Source organism: Papaver somniferum, chromosome 2 (assembly GCF_003573695.1).
Source record: "Papaver somniferum cultivar HN1 chromosome 2, ASM357369v1, whole genome shotgun sequence".
NCBI classification, from domain to species: domain Eukaryota; kingdom Viridiplantae; phylum Streptophyta; class Magnoliopsida; order Ranunculales; family Papaveraceae; genus Papaver; species Papaver somniferum.
In genome coordinates, this window is record NC_039359.1 from 212,959,315 (window position 1) to 212,976,187 (window position 16,873).

Consider the following 16,873-nt stretch of genomic DNA (forward strand, 5'->3'; position numbering starts at 1 on the left):
TGTAAAGGTGAACGACGCATATAGTGTATTGTGGTTGTGTGCGCTTCTTTATTTTTTGTCACTCTTATTATTTCTCCCTTATTTGGCTCAAATCACCAATTGCCCTTTGTGATCCTGCGTTCATCTACGCTCGGGGTGCCTATTTCCCCACACTTACAAATTTGCAATACACATGACACTCTTCAAGAAGGGCTATTATAATCAAGGTAAATTTTAGCTTCCCATTGAGCCACCGCATTTTGAAATAACAAACCAGCAAACACTTTTGTTGGTATTCCCGGTGATACACTAGGGCCTTGACTGCTGTAATTGTATCTCCTACGCTTTGCAACTTGTTATGAAAACAACTTTGGTTTCTCTCCAGCCAAATATCCCACCATATAGCATGAGGTAGATGTTTGTACCATGAGTAAAAATACCACATAGTGGGCCAGAATATTGTTTTGGGCCACCATTCAGCTTCCACCAGTCAACAGAAGCAGCCCACCAGCTTTCCCAATATTACGATGACCGGTCAATGGTCAAAGTCAACAGTCGGTCAACAGTCAAAGTCAACCATTGGTCAACTGTCAAAGTCAGGTTGCACGTCGCACCTCCAGCCAATTTTTAGTCTTGTTGCCAACAGTGATGCCAACCAATTCCCATCCAAGTGCTCTGCCTCACTGCCATCCAGTTTCTAGCCATGCTGCCAGATGTGCTGCCAGCCAGTCTCTACCCATGCAGTCAGTTATGCTGCCAGCCAGCGTCCACCCATACTGCCATCCATTATTCATGCAAAATTTAGTCAAAGAAGCATGCAAACAGTTTCATGCAGAATTGAAGATGGAGGCATGCAGAGTTAATTCCAGCAGTTTCATGCAGAATTCATCATGGACACATAATTGAGCAGTTTCATGCAGAATTCGTCATGGAGGCGTGAATGAGCAGTTTCATGCAGAATTCATCATCGAGGCATGAATGAGAAGTTTCATGCAGAATTCATCATTGAGGCATGAATGAGCAGTTTCATGCATAACTCATCATGGAGGCATGAATGAGAAGTTAATGCCATTTAATGTATATTGAAATTAGAAATTCAACTGTATAAATAGGGAGGTAGCAAAGAGAAAAGGGGGAGGCCAAGAGAGAGAAAAAGACTGTAATTTCATTATTAATGAAACACTACTCCCCAAGGGGATTCACCTGTGGATGTAGGCAAACCATGACGAACCACGTAAAAACCTGTGTCTCTTTTATTTCTTCTTCAATCCGCCTCCAACCCTAAATACACACTAAATCATCAATTCAATCATGTTTCGTGCCCAAATGTAATTTTGGGTACAAACAGTAGAGAATTCAACATGAAGTTGTGAAGAATATTAGGCCATTTTCTCTTCCACCCACCGAGACACAAGCCTGTCGTATAGGGCCTTACTCTGCGGTCTCACACACTTTAATCGAAATGAAATCGAACTTTCGAATCACCTCCCCTAATCTTTTTTTCGTCTTTTCTCTTCTCCCATCCCCATTTTGTATTTCTATTCGATTGGTCGATTGAGAAAGGCAATCAAGTTGGCTTCACTTTTTGCGAAGTTGTGTATGGTCAAAGGAGATTCCAGGACATCACCAGAAGCTGAGGTGCATACTTTTTAAGTCCTTTATGCCTTTATTTTATTGAACTTGTGTTAATTTCACCTCTTCTTGTTGGAAATTGCATCCCTATGCATCTTTTATGAAGGGTACTTTTCTCTTTGAACTCGAACAAAATCGGGAAACAACATTGATGAGCAACTTGGCAAGTACGGTGGCATAGAAAACCAAGTCTTATGCCGTGAGCTTGTTCTAGAGCTGGATCCCAACATCAATTACTGCTCAATCAAAGCTGGTAAATAGAACATAAAGACTACTGAACTCGCAGATATGGGCCAGATGGAAGGACCTGCGTTGGACCTCTTCAAAGGTAAGATCGAGGTAATATTAGTTTTACCAACAGTAAACTAATCATGTTACTGGATGTTCCTACAAGATTTGTGCTCCAATGAGAATACACATGTGTTTCGTTTTTTCCTTGTTTCTTGGTCTCCAGGCCGTTATGGATGAGGCTCGGTCCCAACAGGCAGCATCCATGACCGAGTTTAATTGGCTTGGTCACCGATTTCCATTGCAAATGCCAAGACTCGGGTCTCGATTTTGGAAGGTGAGTGATAGTTGGATTATATGCAACTTGTATTCTCTGCTCAGTGATGTTTCCTAACAAGAGAAATTTGATCAGCCCAGGAGCTGGAGAAAGATTTGCATGGTTCTGCAAAAGTTACTGCTGAGAAAAAAGTAGTCATGTATGACAATTTTTGCTGCATATCATGAAGCTAGGTTCTGCATTCGCAAAGACTTGGTATAACCTTTATATTTTCTGGATCTGTAGCATGCTTCTACATTGTGAGGTTTTTTTGACAACTCGTACATCGTTGTTTTAACACTTCACCGTTTTTAGGTTAATGTTGGTGATACAGAAAATGTAAAAGACGATTTAAGTGGCTTAGACAAAGCTGTTTCTGCTGTCTTAGGACAACGAACGATTGAGCGAGATAAATTGCTGGTTAGTATTGCAAAAAGCAAGTTTGCAAGAAATTGTGATGACAAGGTTGAAAAAGCCACAAAGCCTGAGGGACTTGTTCGCTTATTCGATCTTTTAATACAGGTAAATGGGGTCTTCTAATCCTTGATGAAGGATGTTTTTGTTACAGTGTTTGCACTGGATCTTGTGTTTTAATAGTAATAAAATTTGGTTGTATCACTGTGGTTTGTTGTAAATAACCCTGTACATGGTATAACATGGTGATTGTTTTTGATGTTATCTTCTTTCGTTATTTTTTTATTGGCAGAATACCAGTGATCTGTCTGACTTAGTAACCTCTAGGAGAGATACAACTCCAGAAGAAGTGGCATTTGCTGAAGAATTTGCACTAAAAAATCAGGTGGTTCGGGAAGAGAGGTTTGTTTTCTTTAGTAGATGTTTTCTTTGTGGACTTTAGTTGCATGATTCAACCATGTTAGCATTGTATGAATTTTCTAACGTCGAGTGACACTTGGAGTTCAATTTGAGGTCTCAACTTTATTTTATTTTTTATGCATGTTTGCGGGTGCTTATACTTGGCAAAGTCTTATAGCTTGGATGGAAAGAGGGCAGAATCATATGTTTCGTACAGCCGTGCTCGATCCCTTGCTGAAAGCACCCTCCTGAAATTTAAAGCCACGAGTAGCTTCGATAAGGTTTGCACTATATACTCTAGCTGAACTTCTGTTCAAGTTTGTAATTAACCATTCATATTACGATTTTCGAAAGTGCTTCTTTCAGTTTGTTGCTAACTTTCTAGTTTCGTCTGACAGGACATGATCCAAGACCTGGAAGTATTGTACAACAACAGCAGATCAAACATTTGCATAGAGCACGCTGCATGGAATTATGGAGGAGGAGAAGGCTCCAAAGAAAATCACAAAAGGAGTCTCTAGCATATCGCTGGCTGAAGGTGGCAACAAGGTAGAATCAACAACTATTTGGTTAGTTTGGGATCTTACCAAGATTGAGTTTAAATCTTATTTGACATGTCTCACTTTTCACTATCAAACTTGTAGGCCGAGGTATTACTTCTAGAGAAACTTGATGTTGCTGATCCTAACACCAAAACAGTTCCACATATTGAACCCTTCTCTCACTGAAAGTACCTTTTTTTCTGAAACAATATTGCAGATGGCATCATCACTGTAATTCTATTGGTTTTGCAGTTGATGTTGTCTAATTAAGCGATGGCATCCTCACTATGTTATCTAAGCAGTTGATATTGTAAAGGCAAGTATAACCATCTTTCATTTTCCCTTCATTCTCTTTATGAGAATAGTGAACTTCTTTACTTTTCTTGGTTCCCAATATGATTCATTTGCTGACCGTGTACTTCTTTGAGTACTGGTGGCTATGACAAAAACCCAAAACTACTGTTTGAATCTTGGTTGAGATTATTTCTCTTGCTTGAAGACAATGCCTCCCAGTTGTTGATTGTTGAGCTAAAAATTGACATGTTAGTTTTTTTTGCTTGCAGGTATGCGGAACCATCCTCAAGGAGTTGTTCTGGCAATATTTAAAGATACATATGATGGTCACAAGTGTACAGAGCTAATGAATGGAAGATGGTAAGTGTTGCAACACATTTGCATCCAAAATTGTTTTTATTGTTGTGGTTGTTAGAGTTCGACACTAAACTAAGTTAGCCTTATTGAAATCAAGAGTACCTCATATGTATACCTTGTGCAGATGCTCAAATAGTTGTTTACTTCTCTTCTTCTGTGATTATCTTAAATGTTTTTCATATGTATGATTGAAAATATTCAGTAAGGAATAGTGCATATGAGTATTTGCATAATATGGTTGCTCTTCTAGTTTTTCTTAAAGAGTTATTTGCATAATTGACTGATGGATTGAATCTCTGGGTCATAGGTAATCGCAAGATAAAATAGAATGGGGGGAAATTTTGGTGACCAGGTCAACAAAGACCTGCCTATTTTTTTTGTTGCAAAACATTAGCAACGGATAATGGCTGTTGCTAATTTTGTACGAAGTCGGTCATGGTTGACTTAGTCCAACACTTTCGCAACTGCACTGAAAATTCGCAACTGCTGAACTCTGTTGCCATTTCTTTACCGCGACTTTATTTGGTCAGTCTTAGTTGACTTAGTCAATATTTATCAGCTAAAAGTAAAAAATTAGCAATTGCTCTATTGCTGTTGCGAATTTTTTCCTCGCAACTGCGAATCGAATTTCAAACCAGCTACATTTCCGTAGCGAAAATTGGCGTCGCCCCTGTTCGCAACAGCTGCTGCGGTTTCGACCCCAATTTGCAACAGCGGTATACAATTGCAAAACGCTCGAAATGGTGTAGTGAATTGGTTATGGTGTGTTCTTAAGAAAAGGAGATATTGAACAATTAACCGCATTCACAGATTCTGATTGGGGGAATTTTCCTGAGACTTCAAGATCAACAGGGGGTTATGCTATATTTTTGGGTAATTCATTAATTTCTTGGTCAAGTAAAAAGCAACCAACTGTCTCAAAATCTACAGCTTAAGCAGAGTACAAATGTTTCAGTGAACTGCATATTTCCTTAAAACTGTCAATTACTTTGTATTGTGATAATACAAGTGCAATTTATTTATCTGCTAATCATGTTTCTCATTACAGGACAAAACATATAAAGATACATTACCATGATGTGAGAGAATTGATTGCTGATAGATTTCTAAATGTTCAACATATAGCTATTGAATATCAGCTGGCAGATTTATTTACAAAAAGATTGTGTGCTCCTGTGTTACTTCTCTTCTTCAACAGTTACTTGGTTTTTCTTTGTCTACAACAAGTAGTGATGATGATTCTACTGGAAAATGTACTACAGATGGTGTTTCTACTGAAATATGCAATTCAACTCTCTCTGCAAATCTGTCAGTTTGTTGTGTCTTACAATTTATTTCTTCACCAAATATTGTTTTTCAGTTTCTACTTCTGTTTGTATTCTTTTGGTTTATTGTCAAACATATTCAAACATTATTTGTAAACTTCAGACTGATTGAGTCTGTGACTATCAGTTTGAGGGGGTATTAGGAATAGTGAGGTCAAAGGCAATCAGTCGATTGACTTTAACTATTAGAGGTCAATAGTCTTATTTCTTATACACATTAAATATGTCTGAATAGTTCTGGTTTCTTTAAACAATGATATCTTCTTGGTTTTCTTTCTCATCTTCTTTAAACACTATAATAATCTTTAATCTTTCAATACTGTGAGAACATATCAATTCTCAGCTGCGTCGTGTTAGATCCGTACTTTGTTATCACCTAGGCTTTCATTTTTTGGAGGCTGGCAGTCTATGTTCAAATTGCAACCGTGACATGGACATCTTTCGTGATCATGCTCCGAAGTTCAAAGAATGCAGTTTCATCATTTTGAGGCTGATTGCGTATTCAGAGCAAAACGTCTCAAGTTGTGAGACTAAGACAGTGTTGGAAATTAGAAAGTTTGATCATCTTTACTGCGACTCTTTTAAACATATTGCTCCATTATAACTTGCTAGAAATTGAAGTAATCTTCGTGAATAATTGAATCCTGGCTAGAGTGTTGGTATATCAATTCTCTTTCGTTGATGAAAAGTTGGACTATAACAAATAGGGGTGAGCATGGGCCGATATGGACCGGTTTTGCCTCATCCGCATCCAATCCATTGCACTACGTATTTCAAATTTGGCATCCGCATCCAATCCATATCCAACGGATTTGCATCCAATGGATGGACGGATTGGACGCGGATAATCCAATGGATTGGTTTTAGTTAAAATTTATAGTAAAGAAAATAAACTGACACAAATGACTCCTTATAAAACTTACACATTCTATATATGTATACAAATATAAATATGCCATGTACAACAACCCAAGCAAACATCTTAAAAATTCCTAAATGATCTATAGTATTTTTTTAACTATATAAATGCCCTCAATTTAACGGATATGGATGTCCAATAGATTTTCAAGATTGCATCCGGGCCCGATCCCTTGTCGAATGGATTTCAAAATTCCATCCACATCCAACCCATTAATGAACGGCCCGGTCATCCATCCACAAATGAACGGTTGTTCCCGGTTAAATCCGCGGATTACGGGACAAATGCTCACCCCTAATTACAAACGTCTGGACTTTTGTATTCATGTAGTCATGTTTTTAGTTTGGTGGCTGGACCAACACGGCCCACTTTAATGAGCCTCATTGTAGACTTTCAGGAAGTAATTAATTTCTTAGCAAAAGAAAAGAAAATGTTACATTTCAAAACACTCCAAAAGAAAGAAAAAATAAATACTCCAAAGAAACTAAAACGAAAAAAAACGAAAAACCATCTTCCTTATTTTCATCCTGAAACGAGCCTTTAACAACATCTATTTACTCATCATAGTCAATATCGATGTTGCTCCTGCATGAGCCTGTTAGTTTTGGTTTTTTTTTTTCTTTCTTTTCTTTTTTTTGCAACTTTGGTGTTACTCTACTATTGGTGGCATTTTTGTGTTTCTAATCAAATTTGTTCCTTTGGTGTTAAGAAAAATATTTTTATTCAATAAAGATTATCCTTTCCTTATTACGAATTTCTTGTTTTATAGTATAGAAGATGCATGGGAAATTATAACACTTATTCACTGTATGTAACACATGGAACAAGAGGTGTAAATCGGGCTGTGCCAGCACGAGCACAGTCCCAGTACAACACGCTAAAATTTAAGCACAACCCAATCCAGCACGTGACTTAGTTCAGCAAGGCACATCACGTTAATTAAATGGGACGTGCTGGGTTTGACTTATTAGCATAGTAGAACAACACAACACGCAGCACAGATAAGCAGCGGCCCAGCCCAGCAGAGCACGTTAAGAAAGCACGTCATAACATGTACAAATACACCATATAAAAAGGCATACTACATCATATTTTTTGTATATTTCACAAAAGAGTCACTATTCTAGCTAGTTTTTAGCATTTTATGCTGGCTTATTCATAACAACACATATAATACCTTAATATTTGGAAAATATATTTCAATATCGTTGTTATAATGTCGTCACCTATATTTAACTAAAACATTAATTTACATGACAATAATCCAATTTTATATTTGATTGGTTATTTCTTTTTATTGACTAAATTTGTTAATTTTATTTGAAATAATTTCAAATGGTATGTTGTCTAATTAAATTTTGGTGATAATGTCTAACTTAATGTATACATAAGTGATTTCAAATTGTTTATACCACGTGTGCCAGCACCGCACAACACGAAACGTTTATTCGTGTGTTGTGCCCGTGAGCTGTGTTGTGCCTAGCTTTTGACTGGTAAAGCACAACACGACACAACATGTTTAAATTGTTGGCACAGCACAGCACAACACATGGCACGTGAAGCACGCGATTTCGTGTGTCGGGATGTGCTGGACCGACACGTTTTACACCTCTACATGGAACGAACTAACGTTAAATAAGACCGGGGTCAATTGAGATGTACAATATGCAGTTATTTTTCAAGCATTTGGAAATGAGATGTTGGGTGAAAACTAATTGGAGCAAATGGAAAATGTTGGAACAATTTGATGCTAAGCATATATGAAAGGATTGGAAAAATTGAACCAGATGTTGAAATGCTAGTTAAATAGCGAGAAGCTAAAGTTTGGGTAAGAGTAGTACAGTCGGAAAACAAGTTTCATTTAGTCTTTACTTTGGTGTAATACCGCAGCATCATCCATGATTAGTCTTATTCTGTTGCAAGAAGTATCTAATTTCTGGTTTAGTAACGACTTAATTAAGTGAAGCTTGTACCTAAAAATGTAAATTATCTACGGAAAATGGGTCATTTGTCCAAAAATTTTAAAACATGGTTCAAATGGACGAGTAAAAATTAGTATGGGTGAAACGGACAAAAAAAAAATAACAAGGATGAAACTGGATTCATCCTTACTTAAACTTAAAAAATAACAAGGATGAAATTGGACGCATCCTGATATAAATTAAAAATAAGAAAAAATATTTGAAAATGGGTAGGATAAAACTGGTTACATCCTAGCTATTTTTATATTTTTGTCCATTTGAATAGTATTTTTTTAATTTGTGTCCATTTAAACAGTATCAAAATGTACAAGTCTTTTTCACCCAAGAATTATTGATTTTGGTCTTTTTAACCAATTTTGTGAATTATCTACTAGTATTTTTTATTTTTCACAAAATTGGTTAAAAAGACCAAAATCAACAATTCCTAGGTGAAAAAGACTTGTACATTTTGATACTGTTTAAATGGACAAAAATTAAAAAGATATTGTTCAAATGGACAAAAATATAAAAATAGTTTCATCCTACCCATTTTCAAATATTTTTTCTTCTTTTTAATTTATATCAGGATGCATCCAGTTTCATCTTTGCTATTTTTTAAGTTTATGCCGCGATGAATCCAGTTTCATCCTTGTTATTTTTTTTGTCCATTTCACCCATACTAATTTTTACTCGTCCATTTGAACCATGTTTTAAATTTTTTTGGACAAATGACCCATTTTCCGTTTAATATTTTTATTTTGGAGATATATTCTGTAATTAAGAGATGGAATATAAGTACTATAACTATTTTTTATTTTATTTTGGATTACCCTATAAATGAATTCTCCCAACCAAACTTATTTGTTTCTTTGATGTCATGTTAATGTGGATCTCCTTCTTTCATCTTGTTTTTTTTTTCTTTTCCTTCTGTTCGTCTCTTCATCTAGCTTGTTCTTCTTCGATAAGTCTAGGTATATCGGGATGAAAATCCAGCATTACAAACCGAGTGAGAGTAAAAAGGTGTAGGCCCCACCTTTGCAGCACCCCCTGCAAATCTGCACAGTAGTCCCCATCTATTTTTTCTTTCACTCGGGATATAACGCGGTGTTATATCGCGGTGAGCGTAGCATTGCTCGTTCTTCTTGGACGGTGTGAAAGCCTAGCTGTTGTGCCCATTTTCCTATAAAAAGTTTCCATAAGTAATGGAAATAAATAAAAATCTTGTTGGAATTTTTGAATAGAAATATGAATAGGTGTGTCAACTCATTTGAGTCTTTTCAACATTAGTGTCTTATCTCAAGGGATGTGACTCTCCACTAAGGATTGTGACTCTTCATGAAAGGAATTCTCCAAGAGTCACTTCTAAACCTATATAAATCCCATTGTTTCTCCATTGCATGTGTATGTTTTTAGAGTCATAAATCTAATACTAGAAATTTAAGAGTTTGCTTGTGTCTTCAAGAGTTAAAGAAGAGTTTGTGCTACATCCATTCGCGTCCGCTGTTCGGTGTTATCGAAGTGCTGCGAAAAACATCGATATATTGCTGAATGTTGGAGACATGTGCCGCTAAATCTGTAATAACATTATATACATGGCATCAAATGTCTTAAGCAAAGATATTACTCGCTTCAATACACCCAAGTAAATCTGTTTAAGTTTTGTGATTGATCATCTCTTTTCTATCATTCTTTTCTTGTTTTGTTGTTGGTATTACGAAATGTAATACATAAGTGAAAACCGTGTTACAAAGAGTTGTAACGGATCGGTGGATAATACACGAGTTGTATTATTGAAGAATCGGTAACAAAGATAATTATCCAACAAATCTCCCGACTAAAAACATGCTCCTACATGAAAAGAATATAGTTCCATGATTCCATCATTTCGAGGCTGGATGATTCAGAGTCGAGCGAGCGTCTTGAGTTGTGACCAATGTAGTCGATTTCGGCCATTTCGGCCGGAATCTTGTCGATATTTCCGGTTTCGGCCACAGAGGAGCCGATATCAATGTTCCTGCTGAGACGGTATTTTACCGGAAAACTCTCCGGAACAATTAAATCTCAACTGAAATTTCGGTCGCAATCTCGTTATTTTTTTTATTACTGTTCATTAATTTTTTTTATGGTCTCCCTGTGATTCAATTGAAGCTCTTTGATTTTCACCGGCTGCATGAATCCCGTTTTTTTGTTTTGATTAAAACTCACATAATACTGATTAGAACTTGAATGAATCAAACAAAAAGATTAACAATTGATAAATCAATTTAATTACAATATATGATTCAATCCCATCATAAATAAATAAAAAACATCCTAAATTTGTATAAACTCATATAAATTATTGTACATCATATACCCCAGAAGAAGAACTAAACCCTAACTAAACCCTAACTTGTACACCATATATGAAGAAGAAGAAAATAAACCCTAACTAATTATCTATATTCATGAGAAACTTTCCATAATACCCAAATCAGAGAGTACATGGTGTACTGTATACCCACAGACACGAAGAAGAAATAAGCTCTCTGTTGAGAGTGTTTGAGTTTGAGTGGAAGACAAATCCAATTCTTCCTGATACCTTTTTTTTACTCGGTACAAGAGACGAGAGTTAACAGTACATTCCCTCAAAGGGTATACAAGTGTTGCCCGATACATGTGTTAAGTGCACAAGCTTGACATGTAATTATACACGTCTCTACTTCTAATTATGTACGCGTCTCCTCCCTCTGTATAATTTTACAAGTAGAAATGTGTACCGGTTTTCCGGACGGTTATCTCGGTGTCTCGGACAGAGCCGAGACAATCCGGGACACGAGATTGACCACATTGGTTGTGACACTAAGACAGTGTTGTAAAGAAAGTTTGCACTCTTTCAAACCAAACTAAAGAATACTTATTATTAAGCTGACAAATGTTCGGCCATTCGAACCAATTAAAAGTCAAAACAAATTGCTCCATATAACTTGCTAGAAATTGAAGCAACCTGGGGCCGACCCAAGAAGTTTTAATTTTTTCTCAGCCTAGGCTAATAGTCTTGGTCCAGTATAACATTTCAATTTTTAGGTTGTTGGGCTGTGGCGACTACCTGGACTAAAACCCGGGTTAGCCCAGCTGTAGATCTGTCAGTGGAAGCAACCATCATGAATTCTGATTACAGAGTTGGTATATCAATTCTCCTTCGTTAATGAAAAGTTGGTTGTAAATTTTATTACAGACGGCCGGATTTTTGTACTCGTGTTATTAGTTTGGTTGCTGCCCCAACACCTCACGGTAATAGGTCGTATTGTGAACTTTTAGTTTGTGTATGCGGAAGTAATTAATTTATTAGAAAAAGAAGATGTTGCACTTCCGAACATAAGTTACAATGAAACTACTTACAGTCATCCATAAAAAAAAAGTCACCTATCAAAATCCTCATTTTCATTATGAAACTAGCATTTGACAACATCAGTTTGTTCATCATAATTAATTTCGATATTGCTCTTACATGAGCTCGCCAGTGTTCTTTCTTCTTCTTCTTTTTTGTTATTCTTTTTCTTTTTATCTTTTTTGTTACCTTCGAGTCATTATTTGGCATCTTTGTTTTCCTAATTAAACTTGTTATTTTCGCGCCAAGAAAAAAGAAAAACTTCCGCGCATAACTTTATTTCAATCAAGGTTATCCTTTCCTTGTTACCAATTGCTTGTTTTATAGTAAAGAAGATGCATGGGAAACTAGAACATTATTCACTGTATGTAACTCATGGAAAGTTTGGAACATTTTTTTCCCGGTAGTATGGGAAATAACAGGCTCGAATACGAATCATTTTTAGAGTTTGCTTTTCCAGACATTCATCAAGGTAAAAGAAGTTATATCTAGAGTATGATAGGAGCTCGAGGTCATTTGGAGGAAGAGCAGTAGAGCTAGAGGTGTAAATTGGGTTGTGCCGGCACGAGCACAGCCCATCCAAGCATGCTAAAATCTGAGCCCAGCACGACCCATCACGTTAGTTTCGTGGGCTGTGCTGGGTTAGCAAAATTGGCACAGTAGCACAACACAACACTCAACACGGATAAGTACGTGGCCCATCCCAGCACAGCACGATAAGAAAGCACGTCATAGAATGCGCAGGTACACCATATAACAAGGCATAATACATCACATTTTGTGTATATTTCACAAAAGAGTCACTATTCTAGCTAATTCTTGACATTTTATGCTGACTTATTTTTATAAGAACACATGTAATACCTTAATATTTGGAAAATATATTTCAATATCGTTGTTGTTGTTACCTGTATTTGACCGGAACATTAATTTACGTGGCAATGATCCAATTTTATATTTGACGGGCTATTTATTTTTATTGAATAAACTTGTTAATTTTACTTGAAATAATTTAAAATGATATGTTGTCTATTTAAATTCTCGTGATCCGACTTAATGTATACATTATGTGATTTCAAATTGGTTATAGCACGTGTGCCAGCACGGCACAGCACAACACGTTTATTCGTGTGTTGTGTCCCTGGGCTGTGTTGTGCCTAGTTTTTGTCTAGTAAAACACAGCACGGCACAACACATTTAAATATTTGGCACAACACAACATGGCACGTGAAGCACGCGACTTCATGTGACGGGCTGTGCCGGACCGACACGTTTTACACCTCTAAGTAGAGTAACGCAACTAGCTAATTTAATAAGGGAAAAGGTTAATACTTCTTTGAATTTGACGAGTAATCTTCTTAAGAGATCTCATTCATTCAAATGCGTTATCACTGGAAAACAGTGTCACTGGAAAAAAAAAAAAAAAAAAAAGAGTTGGAACCCAGCTTGTTGCTAGGTTAACAACCAAAACCTTTGTTTGATTGTTCTAGTTTTGTAAATTTCAGAAAGTTATTATTATTTATTTTATTAAGTTTCTGTTATAAAAAAAAATGAAGAAAAAAAAAAAAAAAAAGCACACCGAGTGCATGAGTCACATAAAGCATCATTTGACATACCATTTCAATGAAATCGTTTTCTCTTTGCATGATATTATTTTGCTTTCTTGAAGGCATTTTATTGATTCCTTGAAAATAAGTTCTGGGAAAAATATGCAGTGCTGAGCTATATCTTATCCTTTTCGGCCATATTCTATAATATGATATGATAGTGTCTTCCCTTTTCTTTTTCACAAAATTGGTTAAAAAGACCAAATCAACAATTCCTGGGTGAAGTGGACAGTTAGATTTTGATACTGTTTAAATGGACAAAAATATAAAAATAGGCAGGATGTAACCAGTTTCATCGTCCTCATTTTTAAATATTTTTTCTTATTTTTAATTTACACAGGATGTATCCAGTTTCATCCTTGCTATTTTGTATATTTAAGATAGGATGAAACCAGTTTCATCCTTACTATTTTTTTTTGGCCATTTCAACAAAACTATTTTTTACTCGTCCATTTGAATCGTGATTTAAAAATATTTAGACAAATGACCCATTTTCCGTTTCTTTTTCCTCGGCAAACGAATGAATTAGATTAAGAGAGCTTACACGAAGTAAGCACCTTACAATATCCAAGAACACAGGGGGTTGCGTTACAAATGAATGACACTGGGCTCGAGATGTATATATGCTGTTAATTTTTTAAGAACGAATTTTTAGGGACCATGGTTTTTTTGAGGAGACCATGATTTTATTAGGCCACCTTCCCTATAGTTATAAGGGGTGTTCTAAAGCATTGAAATGACTAACCTATGCTTAACATAATTTAATTTAAAACCAACCCAATAACCACCTATATATATATGACCACCACCTCCCACCATCGCCGATTACCACCACCACCACCTCCGATTGCCACCACCACCACCGCCCACCACCGCCGATTATCACCACCACCACCTCCGATTATCACCACCACCAACCACCGATTACCACCACCACCACCATATATATATATATATATATATATATATATAACTTAATTTAAAACATTAACAAAGATATTCTCACAAACCCATTACTTGTCATTCGTTTTTGGTTGAATAAATGAGAAGTAATCATTAAAATGAGTTGAAAATGGAAGTTGCAGAGAGGTTTAATGGAGCTTTTTTTTCAGAGAAAAGTTCGGTTATCAAGAATTAATTTTTTCTTAACCGAACTCAGAGTTCGGTTGATTCGCAAAAAATATTTTTCAACCGAACTCCTTGTATTAGAACAACACAAGTCCATAAGTTCGGTTCCTTCGCAAAATAAGGATATCACCGAACTTTAGTTTACGAAAATAATGAGAAGTCCACAAGTTCGGTTCGTTCGCAAAAATGTTAAGTTTTCTTTGTAACCGAACTCTACCTAATTCGCCAAGAAATAAATTTCGTAGTAACCGAACGTTTGCCTAATTGCATATATGCATATATAAGCCCAGTTCGGTTGATTCGCAAAATATGTTGAAGTTTGCGAACCAACCGAACTTCTAACACTAGGTTACTTTTAACCTGCAGTTCGGTTAGGAACTTGGTTGCGTTGAAGTTTGCGAACTAACCAAACACACAAGATGTACCCAAATAAATTGTTAAGTTCAAAGTTCGATTACCTACCATTTTATCCTAGTTTTCTTTGTAACCGAACTCTACCTAATTCGCCAAGAAATAAATTTCGTAGTAACCGAACGTTTGCCTAATTGCATATATGCATATATAAGCCCAGTTCGGTTGATTCGCAAAATATGTTGAAGTTTGCGAACCAACCGAACTTCTAACACTAGGTTACTTTTAACCTGCAGTTCGGTTAGGAACTTGGTTGCGTTGAAGTTTGCGAACTAACCAAACACACAAGATGTACCCAAATAAATTGTTAAGTTCAAAGTTCGATTACCTACCATTTTATCCTAGGTAACCGAACATTACACTGTACGACCAAAACCTCCATTAACGAGCGAGTTCGGTAACCTGCGTGTTTGGAAAACGTAACCGAACTACACTTTCAGGTGTGTTCGGTTACATGTTCTTGACATATGGTAACCGAACTGGCCCAAATCTACATAAAAAATTTCATTTTTTTTTTGAAAGTTTGGAGCAATTCAACCAACATTATCTAAGTTTGAAGCCTACCTGGGTACCCAAATACCCTTCCTCCGGTTGTGGTTGGTAAAATCCATCGTTTTTCATGTTTCCCTTCTTCATCTTCTCTAACTTTAATCTCTCAATAATTCTACTTCTTTAAAAAAAAAACCATCTGATTTTTTAATCTCACTAATTATCTTTAACTTAATCATCTCACTAATCATTACACTAACTAATCATCACCCAAAATTAATCAGGAGGGTAATTTAGGTATTAATATAAATATTTAGATAAGGGGTGATATAGATTTACTTCTAATGTCTTTACCCAAAATAAAACCATGGTCCCCAAAAAACCATGGTCCCCAAAAAATCGTTCTTTTTTAAACCCGTGCAGATGATATGTTGGCGAAAACTAATCGATAAAATGAACAATCAAGAAAAGTGCCTTAATATTAAACATCTAAGAGGATCTGATAAATTACACGGGTTGCATCTCCAAAGTCACAAGTGCAAGATAAACAGGGAAAAGCTTGAGTTCGAATTTAATAAAATTCAAGGGACTAGTCCACGCTTTGATGTAGTGATGTCTTTGAGAAGCATTATTAGTCTAATTCCCAACCAAACTTTCCTTAATGGTCTGCTATGTTCGTCTTGTTTGTTTACTTTTCCTTTTGTTGCTAGGGTGAGAAATAATCTACTCCGATCGCAAGTAAAATCCAATCAAACGCTTAGACTTGTGAGGCTAAGTGTTGGAGAGAAAGTTTGCACATATTTAATGACTCGTATATTAAACAGATAATGCTTAAACGATCGCTTAACGTAACAGACCGAGTGTATGAGTCACATAAAAAATCACCCCGACACATCATTTCCATGAAAATCTGATCAATTTTGAAATTATGTTGTCTTCTTGAGAGCATTCCGTCGATTTCTTGAAAATAACTTCTAGCGAAAACCGTAATCAAGCAGCAGTTATCAGCTATTACATCCTCTTTAACCGCATTCTATATGTATATATATGATTTTATCTTGCCCATTCCACTATTTGAAACTCCAATAAATTACTAGCAAGTTACGTAGCAAACTGATTTTAATGGGCTCGAGCGGCCGGGTATTTGTCACTAAATAATGCTTATGAACGACTTTTTGGGACCATGGATTTTTTGGGGGACCGTGGTTTTATTTTGGGTAAAGACATTAGAAGTAATTCTAGATCACCCCATATCTAGTTATTTATTTAATATCTAATCTACCCTCTTAATCAGTTTGCTAGTAATTTATAGGAGTTTCATTAGTGTTGTTATTAGGGTTTTGGTATATTAATTCTCTTTCTTAACGAAACCATGTTTGTAAAATTCTATTCACAAACGTCCGGATTTTGGTACTCGCGCGTGTTCTTAATTTGGTAGCTGCAGCAACGCCTCACCATAATGGGCCGTATTGTAAAGGCTTTCTTTGAAAGAACGGTTTTTT

The 16,873-nt window shown here is 36.1% G+C and overlaps 1 pseudogene; it reads left to right on the top strand.

Moving 5' to 3' along the window:
• The first annotated feature begins 1,524 nt into the window (after positions 1–1,524).
• LOC113352789 overlaps positions 1,525–16,873 on the top strand; it is a 33,107-nt pseudogene continuing 17,758 nt past the window's right edge.